At 39.6% G+C, this 15380-nt stretch overlaps 1 protein-coding gene across 1 annotated transcript in view; it reads left to right on the top strand.

The window, feature by feature from the left end:
* The first annotated feature begins 11347 nt into the window (after nucleotides 1–11347).
* Nucleotides 11348–15380, top strand: part of LOC111838682 (protein NLRC3-like) — a 28781-nt gene continuing 24748 nt past the window's right edge. Inside the window, exon 1 of the mRNA XM_072707434.1 lies at nucleotides 11348–11474. The gene's annotated coding sequence lies outside the window, so the exon portion shown is untranslated. The remainder of the gene's footprint in view (nucleotides 11475–15380) is intronic.

Genomic DNA, 15380 nt, shown 5'->3' with positions numbered 1-15380 from the left:
TTTGCTCACCTTCTCTATATAATATATTTGTTATTTGAAATGAAATCATTACTATTATAGGCCTAACTTACGATGTTTTTATTAAATTTGTTATCACGTAATACAGCTCCCTTCGTATTAAAACCATTTCATGACGTGACACTCATTATCTGGTTCTTGCCTAAAAAGACGGGTATATAATGAGCGTTGTTAACAGATTACACAAACAGTTTGGTCAACCTCTGCCTATGGAGAGAGAAAAAAGTTTTCAAAATAGAAGCAAATATAGTGGGAGACTACACATATAATATACATTTATATAATTAATATTATATATAATTATAATATTATATAATTATATAATAATTATTATCATTCATTTTGTATGTAACTTTTTATTTATTTATTTGGAGTGTTACTTTTTGTTTCAGTTTGAAAGCATGTCTTTAATTTACCTCAATATTTGTTAATATATTCATATTTATTTCATATAGCACATTTTCATGATTCAGTACTGTTTTTTTGTTTGGTTTTTGTAATAAAGTTTAGTACTATTTTACATGTAGTGTTGTGTTTTAATTTAGTTTTTTTTTTTTAATCCAGTATCCATTTTAAAAACTATCGGTTAATTAATCGGTTATCGGCAAGTACGGACCAACCTAGCTATCGGTATCGGTAAAATTCAATATCGGTCGACCTCTAGTTTTTCGTCGTAAAAAGTGTTCTGGTCCCGGGAAAAGATCACGAATGTCGTCACGTGACAATGTCGGTAACACTGCAGCACTGATGTTTGCGACTAAGATGATGATGAAAAAACACACACACATATTGAACAATCGTGTCGTACAACAGTTTTTATACACATGTAAAAAAAAATAAAAAATAGAAAAGTATATATATATATACATATTTTATTTTTACAATCACACTAAAGTCTAATTACAGTTAATATAAAAATGAAAGTTATATAAAGCATTTTTCATTAAGACCAAACATGCCTAAGACTTTTTATAAATGTACTTAAATATATTCAAAGTAATGTAACTGTATACATATCTAATTTCGGAAGTTAAGTTAATGTGTACCTTGTAAAGTGGACCGAGCCACTGAATCAAGCTGCTCCATAAATGTAGGTATGTCACAATCACCAGTTCTGCGCCATAGGGGCTTTGGCAGGCAGCCTCATTTTCAATTTGGTCGCCATTCCACAGAGCACCAGGGTATCCCAATAGTTTTTGCATTTTTGTTGTGTTATTTTTGTGTCTATTAGGGTAACCCGTTCTGATAACGTAAAACACACCTTCATCTGGGGATTTCCATTCAAAACACGGTAATCTGACTTTCTGATAACTTCGAAATTTCCTTCCGATCTTACCGAAGATTTCACTCGTTAAAACCTTCGTTGGGACAATAAACGTAAGCAGAATTATTCTTCAAATTATGATAATTATATTTCTTAGTTAGTTTATTGTATTTAGGCGTATTTTGAGCAAAATGTATCGATCAGCAGTTCACTTTTTTGGATCCGCCGCGAGAGCCGGTCATGTTTTGTGGTGAACAGTGCAGCAAGAGCCGAAAATAGCATGATTTTCAGCATGGAATTTACAGCTTTAAAATGATGTGAAGGCTTTTAAATTAGGTTATATGTGTTTATGAATATATATTCTTGTAATAAAATGGAGTAGATACCCATCGCTTGCTTTTGTAACACAGATGATTGATAATTTTGAATGGGTTGGAAAGGCTAGAAATAGTTGCATATTGTCTTTGCAGTTACCTTTAACATGAAGAGAAAACGTAATCATCCACAACCAGCATGGGCTGGCATAGCAAGGCAGCATCTCAAAGACTTCTTTTCTTCAACTCCCGGAGATCAGACAGTTCTTTACGGGCACATACTGCATATTTACCTGTACCTTTTGATACTTTACTATAGACAATGCTTTTCAAATGTATTATTATTGAATGGATTATAATGATAACACAAAGTACTTTTTAATTTGATGCTGTGGACTCTTTGAAAAGACATTCTTTGTATTATTCACTACATACATTCTCCGGTGAGTATTAATTGACAGACAAATAAATTAAATAATTATTTGTTTTATTTTCAGTGTATCTGAGACTGTTAGGCAAGGAATAAGCTTTCTAATGATACCTAGTTTATTAAAATCTGATAAACAATAACAGAGTTATGCTCATTTTTATGAACACCATAAACAGGTCACAAAGTCAAATATGGTTCTCCATTGTTTTATCTGTTACTAAGTGGACGTTAAAAAGCCTTAATTGGCGTTACAAAATATCCTATAACTTTCTTGCCATTCATCACAGAAAGAAGTTCTTGGTATCATTGGAAAGGTCTTATCAAGCCCTTTCTTCTGGTACTATTTTTGTAAAAATCCAACAACTTTGAAATTTTTTGTGACATACCTAATAAATGCCATCTGAATGAAGAAAATATAAAAATAAAAGGACTGCAGGTTACTTTTTTTCTTGGTTAAGACATCAATTAGCAAAACAAAAGGAATACACACAATAACCTGTAGTTTTTTAATATTTCTACCGCACAATTTGAACATGCTAATTGTCAGGCCGTTTGACTTTCATGCAAACATCTATGAAATCTAAATCATTTGGTTAACTTAAAACGAAATCACATGCAAAATAATACTACTAATAATATTTCAAATATTTTTCGTCTCACATACCTTCGAGGCGCTCAAAATGGTGAAAACCACGAAAAACTGGTGTGACTGTAACGGTCATACGTTCAAGTGACGTACATTTAAGGACGGATCCATAATACTACATCCGTATCCCAGATAGCAGCGGACTGCGGGGCGGATCCGCCCTCAAGTCGGCAGATCCGCCTGACAGTCGCATTCAATTTTATTAACCTGCCAGAGTGAGGCCCCGCCCACAGAAAACACCCAGTCCAAACACGGACTCGTTACAGAGGCTGGGCGGATCAACACACCTAACGCGCGTTTTTCATTTTGAAGCTTCGCTGAAGATTCATCTGCAGGCACAAACGCAGTGAAGTAAATGCCGTTAAATATGCTTAAAGTTACTTAATTATTACTTAAATAACTTAACTAAACGTAACATCAACTTCATTAAAATACATTTTTAAAGCTCAAATTGGTAAACGGGCCGCTACATTATCAGACAGGTACGTTAACGCTAACATAATTGGCTAAGGGGAGGTAGCTGAATCTCTGTGAGGAGGAATTGGGTATCGTGACCGCTCCGAAACTGCATGGGATCAGCCACAGATTGTGGCGGTAATAATTAAACAACTGAACGCGACTTTTTGCTTTAAAATTTGTTTAAAATGTAAGTTAATTTACGTACAGTGTGGTAAACTGGTCGTGATTTAGCACATTAGCCTGAAATATATCAAACGGTGCTGCCAGCATTCCTTGACGTACAACATGAACATGTCTTTTGTGTTGTATATTTCTTTTAGATAAAATGAATAGGAAGACTGTGCCTGTGCCTCAAAATGTCTGAGTGCCCAGTGATTGTTTTTGTTGTTAAAATAAAGCTATGTTATATAAGTTTAAATATGAAGTTCTGATTCTTAAATAAATTATGTTTGTACAATTTGAAGTCTCATTTTTAAAATCAATATATTGGCGGATATGGGGCGAGTCTGTACCGGATCCGGTTTGAATCCGTGATTTTTAGCTGTTCCGGATCCGTCCCGTTGTGCAAGTGGACTCTGTTCCGGACCTGTTGTGCGGATCTGTTCCGGAGCTCGTGATACGTCTGGCGCGGATCCGGCGCGGAGTCATTTTGCTATCTGGGATGGTTTTGCATAAAACCTGTTAAAATGATAACAATATAGCATTTCAAAATATAATTTATTTGAATTTGTTAATATCTCCTCTTAGTACTTGTCACGCCCCGCTCCGTCCGCTCCTACTGTGTGCAACGCCCACCTCATTACCTCGTGTTCAGCCCTGATTGTGACCACCTGTGTCCTGTTATGTCTGGCTAGTCTTTTGTATTTAGTTCTCGTCTGAGTCAGTCTTCCCCAGACTTGTCATTGATGTTACCCTTCGTTCTCCCCCGTATTGTGGATTTTACCCGAATAAACCCCGTTTACCCGACTTCCTGGCTCCTTCTCACTGCTTCCCGGATCGCCTGCCCTGCAAACGTGACAGTACTACTTTCCGTAAGTGTTTTACAACTTAAAAAAAAGGAAAATGCTTTATGATTTCACCTCCGTATTTTATGTATGATGGAATATTCCGCCACTAAAAGTTTTAATCACTTCCTTTCTGTTGATTGCTTTCGGTGGGACAGACGTGTACAGAGAATGTGGTAAAAATCGTAAGACTGATTCCCTTTTTCCACGTAAAATGATTTGGCGCTGTGTTATTTGCAGCAAATTGCTGCCTGTTTGTGGCATTGTCATTAAGAGCTTTGCTGAGTCACATTAACACTGTGCATAGTTCCAGCCGGGATTTTCATGTGGTCTGTGGGATTGATGGTGGTTCTCAGGAGTACAGAGTGTACAACTCATTTTACTACCATGTCAAACGGAGGCATTCTTCGTATTTTATCAGTCACAAATCCAGGTCAAGTGGAAGCCAAAATGCAGATAAAGCTAAAGGGAACAATTCCCATGCATCTACATCCGCAGATACTGTACTAAGTGAGCATGATGGATCTAGCATCCCAGGCACTTCGAACCTCGAGGAAGCTTTTTAACTGCAGCTGCGACCCAGCACCAGACATCACCGCTTCCGCCAGCTCTGATGATGCCGTTGCGTTTACACCTTGGACTGAACTAGAGGAAGAAGTCATGCACGTAAGTTTTACTAATAAAATATTTCTTTCTTGGGCATATCCACATAGTCTGTTAGAAAAATTGTATTGTTAGCAAAAAGATAGTATTAAATCGTTAATAGTACTGTATTTACTTCACTACCACTTGCCTAATAAATACATTCAGATATATGGATGTATAAATAATGAATTTTGTCATAATAGTAACACTATAAACGGGATACTTCTAGAACCAATGCCACAAAAAAAGTGTATGGGCACTGTTGCACTTTATTGCATTATAGTAGATTTATTAAGTTATATTTAGGAGAAAGTGAGTGAGTGAGACGGAGCTCTGCAGAATAGTGATTTTTATTGGACAGTTTAGGTGAAAAAATGGGACAAAGGCACATACTCACAGCATGACACTTTTACAGCTAAAACAACCAAATATGTCCAGGCGACTTGTTTAGAATTATAGGGTTTAAAGGGTTAAACTGCCGTCATATCGTAAATGTATCGGCAACACTCTACGATACATATCGTAACATTTTAGCATCACGAAATATCGTACTGCGATATATCGTTACACACCTAAAAATTATGGTGATAAACCATAGTCTTACCTACTGTTTCCTAATTGTGTAACACTTTCTTTTAAGTTATTTCTTAATTATTGCTTTTTCTTTAGCGGGCTGTCAGTGACATCATTTCTGGGGTGCAACAGTATCAAGCCTCACTGTTGGACTGCCTTCGAAGCCAAATTACAGATGTCACAGAGACAGTTGGGAGTCACTGATCAACTGATGAGTGAAGTGCTGGATGTTTTTAATAATTTTAAAGACCCTTTTGACACCGTTTCCACTACATATATGCAAGATGTGACACTAAAAAAGCAGTTCAAGGTAGAAATTGAAATTGAAATATCTCAGATTGCATCTTTGAGGAAAAAGGGAGCCTCTCAAGCTCTAACAATAAAAACTAAATGTTTTTACTATATTTCTTTAGTTCGAAGTTTGGAACAACTACTTTCACATCCAATGGTTCTAGCAATGTTTGACAGTGGACCAAGGCAGAGCAAGGATGGATTTTTCTATGACGCTATTGATGGGGATATTTACAAATCACATCCACTCTTCTCTGTGAGACCCAATGCCCTGCAGCTTATCCTATATACTGATGAGATAGAACTGTGCAATCCTCTTGGTTCTCGTGCCTCAAAAAACAAACTTCTTATGGTGTACTATACATTGGGCAATATAAATCCAAAACAAAGGTCTAAGTTAGCTGCCATCCGTCTACTTGCTGTTACTAAATCAAGTGACATCTCTCAGTGTGGTGTAGATGTAATTTTGCAGAGAATACATGAAGATTTGAATTTGTTGTATAATGGTGTGAACATCAAAACTGCTAAGGGGGAGAGAACAGTATACGGTGCAGTAGTTTCTCTGGTGACACCCTGGCTCAGCATGAGCTAACAGGCTTTAAAGAGGGTGTTGGGTTTGCATTCAGCAAATGCCGGCATTGTGAGTGTAATTTCGAAGACATTCAAGTTTACTTTGATTCAGACAATTTTGTCAAACGATCTTTAGATAGACATGTCAGACAATGTAATGAAATTGAGAGGGCTGCTACAGACTTTTTGAGAAACTTATGGAATTAATAGGAAAAGCAAACTGAATTTCCAGCCTTTGATCTCATCAGGCAAACACCACAGGATATTATGCATGTGATATTAGAAGGAGTGGCACCACTGGGAGTCATAACTGTACTGAAACATCTTGTGCTGTCAGGGCAACTGGACTTGGACACATTGAACAGTGCTATTCTAGGATACCCATACTCAACTGATGTCAGAGACAAACCTTGCCCTATTACTGTCACCACATTGTCATCGAATGACAACAAACTAAAGCAATCCTCTGGGCAAATGCTTATCCTCCTAAAGATCTTACCATTTATATTGGACAGCTGTGAAAGACATGAATACTTTCAAATCATCTTTGAGTTAATAGAGATTGTTCAGATCTTATTTGCACCAGTTATTTCTTTAGCAACTATAGCAAAGCTTAAGTTGCTTATTAAGCAGCATTTGGGTAATGTGAAACGGTTATTTCCTAAGAACAACATAACACCAAAGCAATATTATTTGATACATATTCCTGAGCAGATTAAAGATTTGGGTCCAATGTTGAGACACGTGTATGAGGTTTGAATCTAAACACTGTTTTTTAAAACAGTGGTCTTCAAAGTTAAATTATAAGAATGTTTGCAAGTCTTTGGTTAAACACAATCAGATGTTTGAGAGTTGTCAAAATACCAGCCGTGAGAATCACCCAATTTTTTCAAAAGATCAACTAATTGGTCCTGCATCTGAAGTGGAAAATTTGAAGTATGTGCAGGATAAAATGAGAGAATTTTTGGGTGTAGAAAATGTGCATCATGTGATATCTGTAAAATGGCTTGAGCTAAGTGGCAACAAGTACTCGTGTCAGAAGTCAGTGATCGTAACCGATGTAATTGGAGGTGTTCCTGTGTTTGGGCTCATAAGAGACATATACATTGCAAATTCTTTATTGTATTGCTTTGAATGTCATGTTTATAATACAGTGGGTTTCAGTTGTGATTTTGCATCTTATGAAATTGAGGTTCCAAGCCTTGCTCAAGCCACTGAGATGGTGGATGCAGATAAAATTGTGGATTATACATCATATTATGCAGTCAGTTGTAAGAACTGTACCTACATTCCTCTCAAGTATTATCTGGGCGATGTGTGTGAGATTTACAAGCACACCACTGACGATTAATTTACAGAAAAACAACAAAGAAAAGTGGAGCCATTAAACAGAAACATGTGGTTTAAGCATCTTGTTTTATTTATTTTACATTGTAGTCCCCATTTCACTAAATGACTGCATGGATCTAATAGAAAATGTTAAGGATCCAAACTCTAATTTAATGTACGTACATTTGGCTTCTGTTGTAAAGGAAAAAAAAATAATGGCACGTTCAATTTTTGAGATTTATACTGGACGCTGTTTTGTCTACAAGAGGTTATCAATAGAAATGTACATTGTCATCATCAAATAAATGTTATCCTTCTCTGATTTGCAGTTTTTGTTCTCATTTGGTTCAAAAGTGAAGTAATGTAAAATAAAAAATATGCACTCGCCTAAAGGATTATTAGGAACACCTGTTCAATTTCTCATTAATGCAATTATCTAATCGACCAATCACATGGCAGTTGCTTCAATGCATTTAGGGGTGTGCTCCTGGTCAAGACAATCTCCTGAACTCCAAACTGAATGTCAGAATGGGAAAGAAAGGTGATTTAAGCAATTTTGAGCATGGTGTGGTTGTTGGTGCCAGACAGGCCGGTCTGAGTATTTCACAATCTGCTCAGTTACTGGGATTTTCACGCACAACCATTTCTCGGGTTTACAAAGAATGGTGTGCAAAGGGAAAAACATCCAGTATGCGGCAATCCTGTGGGCGAAAATGCCTTGTTGATGCTAGAGGTCAGAGGAGAATGGGCCGACTGATTCAAGCTGATAGAAGAGCAACTTTGACTGAAATAACCACTCGTTACAACCGAGGTATGCAGCAAAGCATTTGTGAAGCCACAACATGCACAACCTTGAGGCGGATGGGCTACAACAGCAGAAAACCCCACCGGGTACCACTCATCTCCACTACAAATAGGAAAAAGAGGCTACAATTTGCACGAGCTCACCAAAATTGGACAGTTGAAGACTGGAAAAATGTTGCCTGGTCTGATGAGTCTCGATTTCTGTTGAGACATTCAAATGGTAGAGTCAGAATTTGGTGTAAACAGAATGAGAACATGGATCCATCATGCCTTGTTACCACTGTGCAGGCTGGTGGTGTAATGGTGTGGGGGATGTTTTCTTGGCACACTTTAGGCCCCTTAGTGCCAATTGGGCATCGTTTAAATGCCACGGCCTACCTGAGCATTGTTTCTGACCATGTCCATCCCTTTATGACCACCATGTACCCATCCTCTGATGGCTACTTCCAGCAGGATAATACACCATGTCACAAAGCTCGAATCATTTCAAATTGGTTTCTTGAACATGACAATGAGTTCACTGTACTACAATGGCCCCCACAGTCACCAAATCTCAACCCAATAGAGCATCTTTGGGATGTGGTGGAACGGGAGCTTCGTGCCCTGGATGTGCATCCCACAAATCTCCATCAACTGCAAGATGCTATCCTATCAATATGGGCCAACATTTCTTTTTTTTTTTTTTTTTTTTTTTTTTTATTGCCCACCACCACCCCCCCTCTTCGGAGGACAACTTTATTTTACATTACATTCAAGAGTAAAGATTGTGGCCGCTCCGAACTCACCAGTACCGTGGAAAAGGAGAAAAACAGGGGGGGTACAAAAACAACAGCGTAACAATAACAGACATCAATCACCATGGGGAGAGGGGGAGAGAGAAAAGAAAAAAAAAAAAAAAAAGGTATACAGAAATAATAACACTAATAATGTAGGCGGGATGGAAAAAAGATGAAGTATAGGGGAATACAGAATACAAACAACCATAAGAAACATAACACTCATCAAACAACAAGAATTATAACAACATCAGTGATACTAATAATAATTAATACAAATCGGTATTATATATATGTAGCATACACACACGTAATCGTACCGTTATATATGTATATTTCAATTCCTATATCTATAACATACCCTAAAAAGTAATAATAATAATGATATCGATCGCTCAACCAGTCTTGTATGCATGTGCAAGTGTAGGTGTGACCTGATTTGTCATTGGATGTGCTTGGCATTTAATGCCGTCAGGGGAGGCGGCAGCACCCCCCCCCCCCCAGGCCCAAGGCGAAGGCAGGAGAACCAGGCAACCGAAGCCACCCTACTGCCCCCCCGGCACAAGGGCCCACAGCCACGCATCCCAGAGACAACCACCCGCCCAACCCGAGAGGGAGCCCGCGAGGGACTAAGGGGGCGCCAACCCCCGCACAGGGAGGCCCGCAGAGGGAGGACGGGCGGCGAGCCCCCCAGCCCCACCCGCAACCAACCCACCGGGGCAGGCGGGTCCAGGGCCGAAGGGCCCCACCCACCGGGACCACCCCCCCCACCCCCCGGCGGACGGCCCCCCACACACCGGGGGAGCCCCAGCCCCCCCAGCCCGTCCCCCGGGAGGACGGGCCGCCGCCCACCGCAGCGACCCGGCACGCCTCCCCCCCAACACTGCAGGATGATCCAAGGGGGGCCCATACAAAGAGCCCCCCCCCCACCCGGGAGCGGACCCGCGGCGACCGGGGAGCGGCAGACACCCCGCCCAGCCCAGACCGAACCCCCCAATCCGCCTAGCAGGGCCCAGAGCGTCCCAAGATTCCCCGGACCGCCCGCCAGGGCCCCACCACGGCGCAGCAGAGCCAAGCACCACCCGGCCCGCGGCCCAAGAGAGGAGGCCGCCCATACCCGCCAGGGCCACCCGAACCCCCCCATGATGGGTCTTCCCCCCGGCGGGCCACCCCACCAGCACAGGGCCAGAGACAGAGAGTTAGGGGGGGCCCCTCAGCCCCCATCCCCTCCCTGACCCATGTTGGTGTGAAGTGTGCATGTACATGTGTGAGAGAGTTGTGTGTTTATGTCTACTATGCATTAAAATTAGTGGGTGCATTTCGGGTATGAGGGCCCCACCACTGGCAGATGGCAGAGTCCCCCATCCCCCTCCCCGCACCCCCAAGGCCCTAATGTAATATGGACTGCGTATATGACTAAGGTGCAAAAAGTGGGCGAGCAGTTGAGGCATGGGCACCCCACCGCACTTCCAGCAGGATAATGCACCATGTCACAAAGCTTGAATTATTTCAAATTGGTTTCTTGAGTTCACTGTACTACAATGGCCCCCACGGTCACCAGATCTCAACCCAATAGAGCATCTTTGGGATGTGGTGGAACGGGAGTGCATCCCACAAATCTCCATCAACTGCAAGATGCTATCCTATCAATATGGGCCAACATTTCTAAAGAATGCTTTCAGCACCTTGTTGAGTCAATGCCATGTAGAATTAAGGTAGTTCTGAAGGCGAAAGGGGGTCAAACACCGTATTAGTATGGTGTTCCTAATAATCCTTTAGGTGAGTGTATATATTTTAATTACTTAATAAAAATAATAATTAAAATTGTGTCAGGAGTCCTAAATAGTGTTATCTTAAAATAAGAAACATTGTGTTCTTAAAATAGGAAAATTGAAATGTCTTGTTTCAGGATAGAGCATGTTAAAATATAATGCTCACTTTAAAAAGTTACTTAATTCATTGAAAAAAATCATTATAATTAGCATTTTTTTCTTAGTAAGAAAATTCAAGTCTTATTTTCTTGAAATAAGCAAAATATTCTTTTACATTTAATTCTAGGCTAGTTTATCTTGGAAGAAAAAAAAACAAGATTTATTGGCTAATTTTAAGATTTTTTGGCTTAGATTTCATTTTTTGCAGTGTGCAGGTCATTTACTGTAGATGGAAGACCAGAGCCACCAGGATCTGTCCGTCCGTCCACTGAACTGTTCCACCCTCCTTTCACACTTTCATGTGCTCTGTCCCGCCCCATAACTACAAAAAATGAAGTTGCAACATCTTTAGAACTAGCAACTTCTCTCTCCAAAACCAGTATCCCCGGGTTTTGTCTGCCTTCCTGTTCAGTTCTCAAGGTAAGACAGACAATATTTTAGCAAAATGATTTTAGTTCCTTTTGTAGCAGTTCATGATTTTTAATTCCAGTGTGACGTACGTAAAAATAATAAGACCCAAGTAAAAATAATGTTAAAATATCTCTTATGAATTAATAATTTAAAATAACTATAATCAGTCACATAACAATGTTGCTGTCTTTGCTTGGGTGTCTGTGTTCCTCTGTAAGATGTTTTGTGCAGGAATTCTTACTTGCACAATACTTTGTTACATTAGTTACTGAATAGACCAATGTGATAATAGTAATAAACACAGGGCTTGTTTTCTGCGTGATCTACGTGTTACACATACTTCCTGCTCCTGTAGAACTTGCAGGACCTGTCTGACCAGCCTCAGCACAGAGTAGAAAATGGAAACTTACCATTTATTTTAAGAGTAATTGCTCTCTAAAATAAAATTTAAAATTTAATTATGCATCATACGTTTTGAATTTCCCTAACACAACATACAGCCTCAAGTTTTACACTGTAAAAAATTCCACAGGTTAAACTTACAAAAATTAGCTACCTAAAGTTGTTTCAAGAACTTGAGATAAAAATATAAAGCAAATTTTCTCAGTGCAGGTGACAACACAGCAATCCCAAATGATCAATTTGTATTTTCTGCTCAGATTTGATTTTTTTGTTAACTTGATTTACATTATTTTAAAAATGTGGCCAGAATCAGATTCCAGTGTGAACTGGTGACAGTCCTGAAGTGACCCACATGTGCAGCAGATCAATAACAGGCAGCATGATTTTAGTGGAGCAGTAGCTGCCAGTTCTGTATGGAGGTGTGTGTGAATGTGGAATCTGAGCCAGGAGTCACACCGTAACAAACAGTTGTGTCTTTCAGTTGTTTCAGTGTAGTAGTCTGAGTGTACTTCATTTGAGTGCACTGAAGTTGTTATCACTGAAAAAAAAATGTTTCAACTTATAAAACACTGTTTCTGTGCTCCCGTAGAATTTTAAGTTACATTTGGCCACCTCTGCCTGTGATATAAAAGTGAATAAAATGTATGGTTCCAGTTTTAGGGAAAATGATAAAACAGTGAGAATTTACTGTTAAACAGCTGAATGCAATTGGTCATGTAACTTAACTAACTTAACTACCTCTCAGTAGGGGTGTCAGTGTAAAGGCAGTGCTCATTGACACAGATTATAAAGCTTGCTAGGCTGCATAAGGCAATCAGTTATTTGACAGGGTTGAGAGAAGGCGAGAGCTCCCCTAGTGGCTACAGAAGGATATTTTCCCCGAGAGCAGATATAATCGGTGGCAGCCTCAATGCTTTTAGACCTGAACTTGAGATAGAAGAACAAGTCAAATCAATTTGCTCATTTAATATTTAATATTTTTAACCTAGGCTTAATATTTAAAAACCCACCATGAATGAGAATGATATGTCAAGCATATTAATCTCTACCTATGTACATGAGTGTTTGTTGTGTTGTATGAGCTAGTTGGTGTGTCAGTTGGTTCTGGTGCTGCAGCATGTTCAACATCATACATCTTTTATGATGTAATGCATTCATCTGACCACACTGGAGATTCATTTAGAGGGTTGGAGGTGTTCAAGTTTGCATGGTCCAACAGCCGGAAACAATACAAGCAAGTCCTACATAGGGCACATTCAGCCTGTTACTCTGACCTTATTGATCGCGATAGAAATAACCCTCACTACCTTATTAAGGCTGTAGATTCTCTAACAGATATGGCTGAACCTCTGCTACCAGGTAATATACGTAGGGAACATTTTATGGACTTTAACAATAAAACTACAAACAATTGACTTCAAATATGTGTTAGGACCTCCAGTCTATGGTTGGAGTGAAACAGTATTAAAGGGAAAGAGGATTTGGATAAAGGGACAAAGGGGAACAAAGGGGAACAAGGGAACACCAGTGGACAAAACCTAGCAGGGGGATCGAAAGCCAAACAGCAAATCAAATGCAGCAAAGGTACAAAAAGGGTGAGGCGAGAATTAAACACAAAACAGAATACAACCCAAAGTCAATACACAGGCAATATGCAAGTCAGAAAAGGCAATAACAGAATCGATGAGCAAAGCTGTCGGGATGGCTGGACGGTGTCCTTTCGACTCTGGGACCCAGAAGGGAGGAATGACATGGACAAAATACTGTAGGCGGAGCTGAAGCAAAAACACGGGCACAGCCCTGGGGAACTTACAGCACGCAAAGACTCATGTTCAAATGATTCACAGATAACTCTGACGAAGACACCCTTGATGTTTTTGAAATAATCAATGAACAGGAGTTCAAACAATAATAACCACTTCACCCACTCCACTTCTTACAGAATCCTATGAAATTCTGGCAAGACCTATAACTGCCACAATGAATACGTCCCTGTCCCCAGGCAATGACACTGACAAATTTAAAGTAGCAGTAATCAGAACACTACTGAAGAAACTAAGTTTGGACCCATAGAAGCTCAGCAATTCCAGACCTGTCTCTAATGTACCATTTCTGTCCAGAGTTCTGAAGAAGATAGTTACTGCTCAGTTACAGCAGTCATACTTTTAGACACAAAATACTGGATAGATTCCAGACAGGATTCTGTCAGGGACTCAGAACTGAAACTGCCTTAACTATAATTCATAACATTGGCACTTGTTCCTGACAACGTGACAATCGACCAATTTAATCTATTACATAGACTTTAATTTGATGGTGGGATGTGTGGAAGGGTGTTGAATTGGTTTAAATCCTCTTTGACTAATTGACATCAGTATGGTCTGGCAAATAACTGTACTCTGTTGTCAAAGTCACTGGTCCACCGGAGTACCACAGGGATCAGTCCTTGGGCCTTTATTATTTTCTCCCTAAATGCTGCCATTAGGTAACATGATGAGAAAGCATACAGTCAAGTGAAAAAGAAAGTTTTGCATGTAAGGACATAATCATTTTTAAAAATTACCTGGACCTTACCAGGTTTGAAATTTATTTAAATCTGACTTCAGGTGTGGGGGGCAGCATGTGGTTCAGTGGGCTAAGCCTCTGTGTCTGTGATCAGAAGGTCACTGGTCTGAGCCCAGTCTTAGCACATCTGCAGGTTCTTCAGCAAGGCCCTTAACTCCCAGCTCCCTGAATGCTGATATGGGTGGCTGCCCTTCATAACCAACTTGATCTCACTTACAGTGAGCAAGTTGGGGGAAGCATTAAGAGAATTTTCCCACACGGATCAATATAAAAACAAACAACAGTTCAGCATGTTATTATTTATTTATGTTGTTTATAACAATAATAAAACCAAACTGAAGAAGCCGTGTGTGAAAAACTAAGTACAATTATTCAATAGCTTGTAGCACCACCTTTAGCAGCAACAACTCTAAGTAATCATTTCCTGTATGACTTTATCAGTCACTCATATCATTATGGAGGAGTTTTGACCCACTCTTCTGTACAACGTTGCTTCAGCATTTCAGTCGGCTTGAGGTCTGGACTTTGACTGGGGCATTGCAAAACCTTGATTCTTTTCTGTTTCAGCCATTCTGTTGTAGGTTTGCTGGTGTTCTTGGGATTATCGTCCTGTTGCATGACTCAATTTTGGCCAAGCTATATCTGTCAGACGGATGACCTCATATTTGACTCTACAATACTTATGTACTGTATGCAGAGGAGTTCATGCTTAACTTAATGACTGCAAGGTGCCCAGGTCCTGTGGCTACAAAACAAGCCCAAATCATCACCACTCGACCACTGTGCTTGACAGTTGGTATGAGGTGTTTGTGTTTTTCTCCTGCGTATGAAAACATTTTGTTGTAACTTCTGACCATTTACTCTTAAAAAAAATATGAGATACTACTTCTATACTAAAACTGTACCATAAATAAACACATAGTTCTGTGACAAAAGGTGACCATACTG

Source organism: Paramormyrops kingsleyae, chromosome 25 (genome assembly GCF_048594095.1).
Source record: "Paramormyrops kingsleyae isolate MSU_618 chromosome 25, PKINGS_0.4, whole genome shotgun sequence".
Classification (NCBI taxonomy): domain Eukaryota; kingdom Metazoa; phylum Chordata; class Actinopteri; order Osteoglossiformes; family Mormyridae; genus Paramormyrops; species Paramormyrops kingsleyae.
This window is presented reverse-complemented; position numbering and strand designations above follow the sequence as displayed.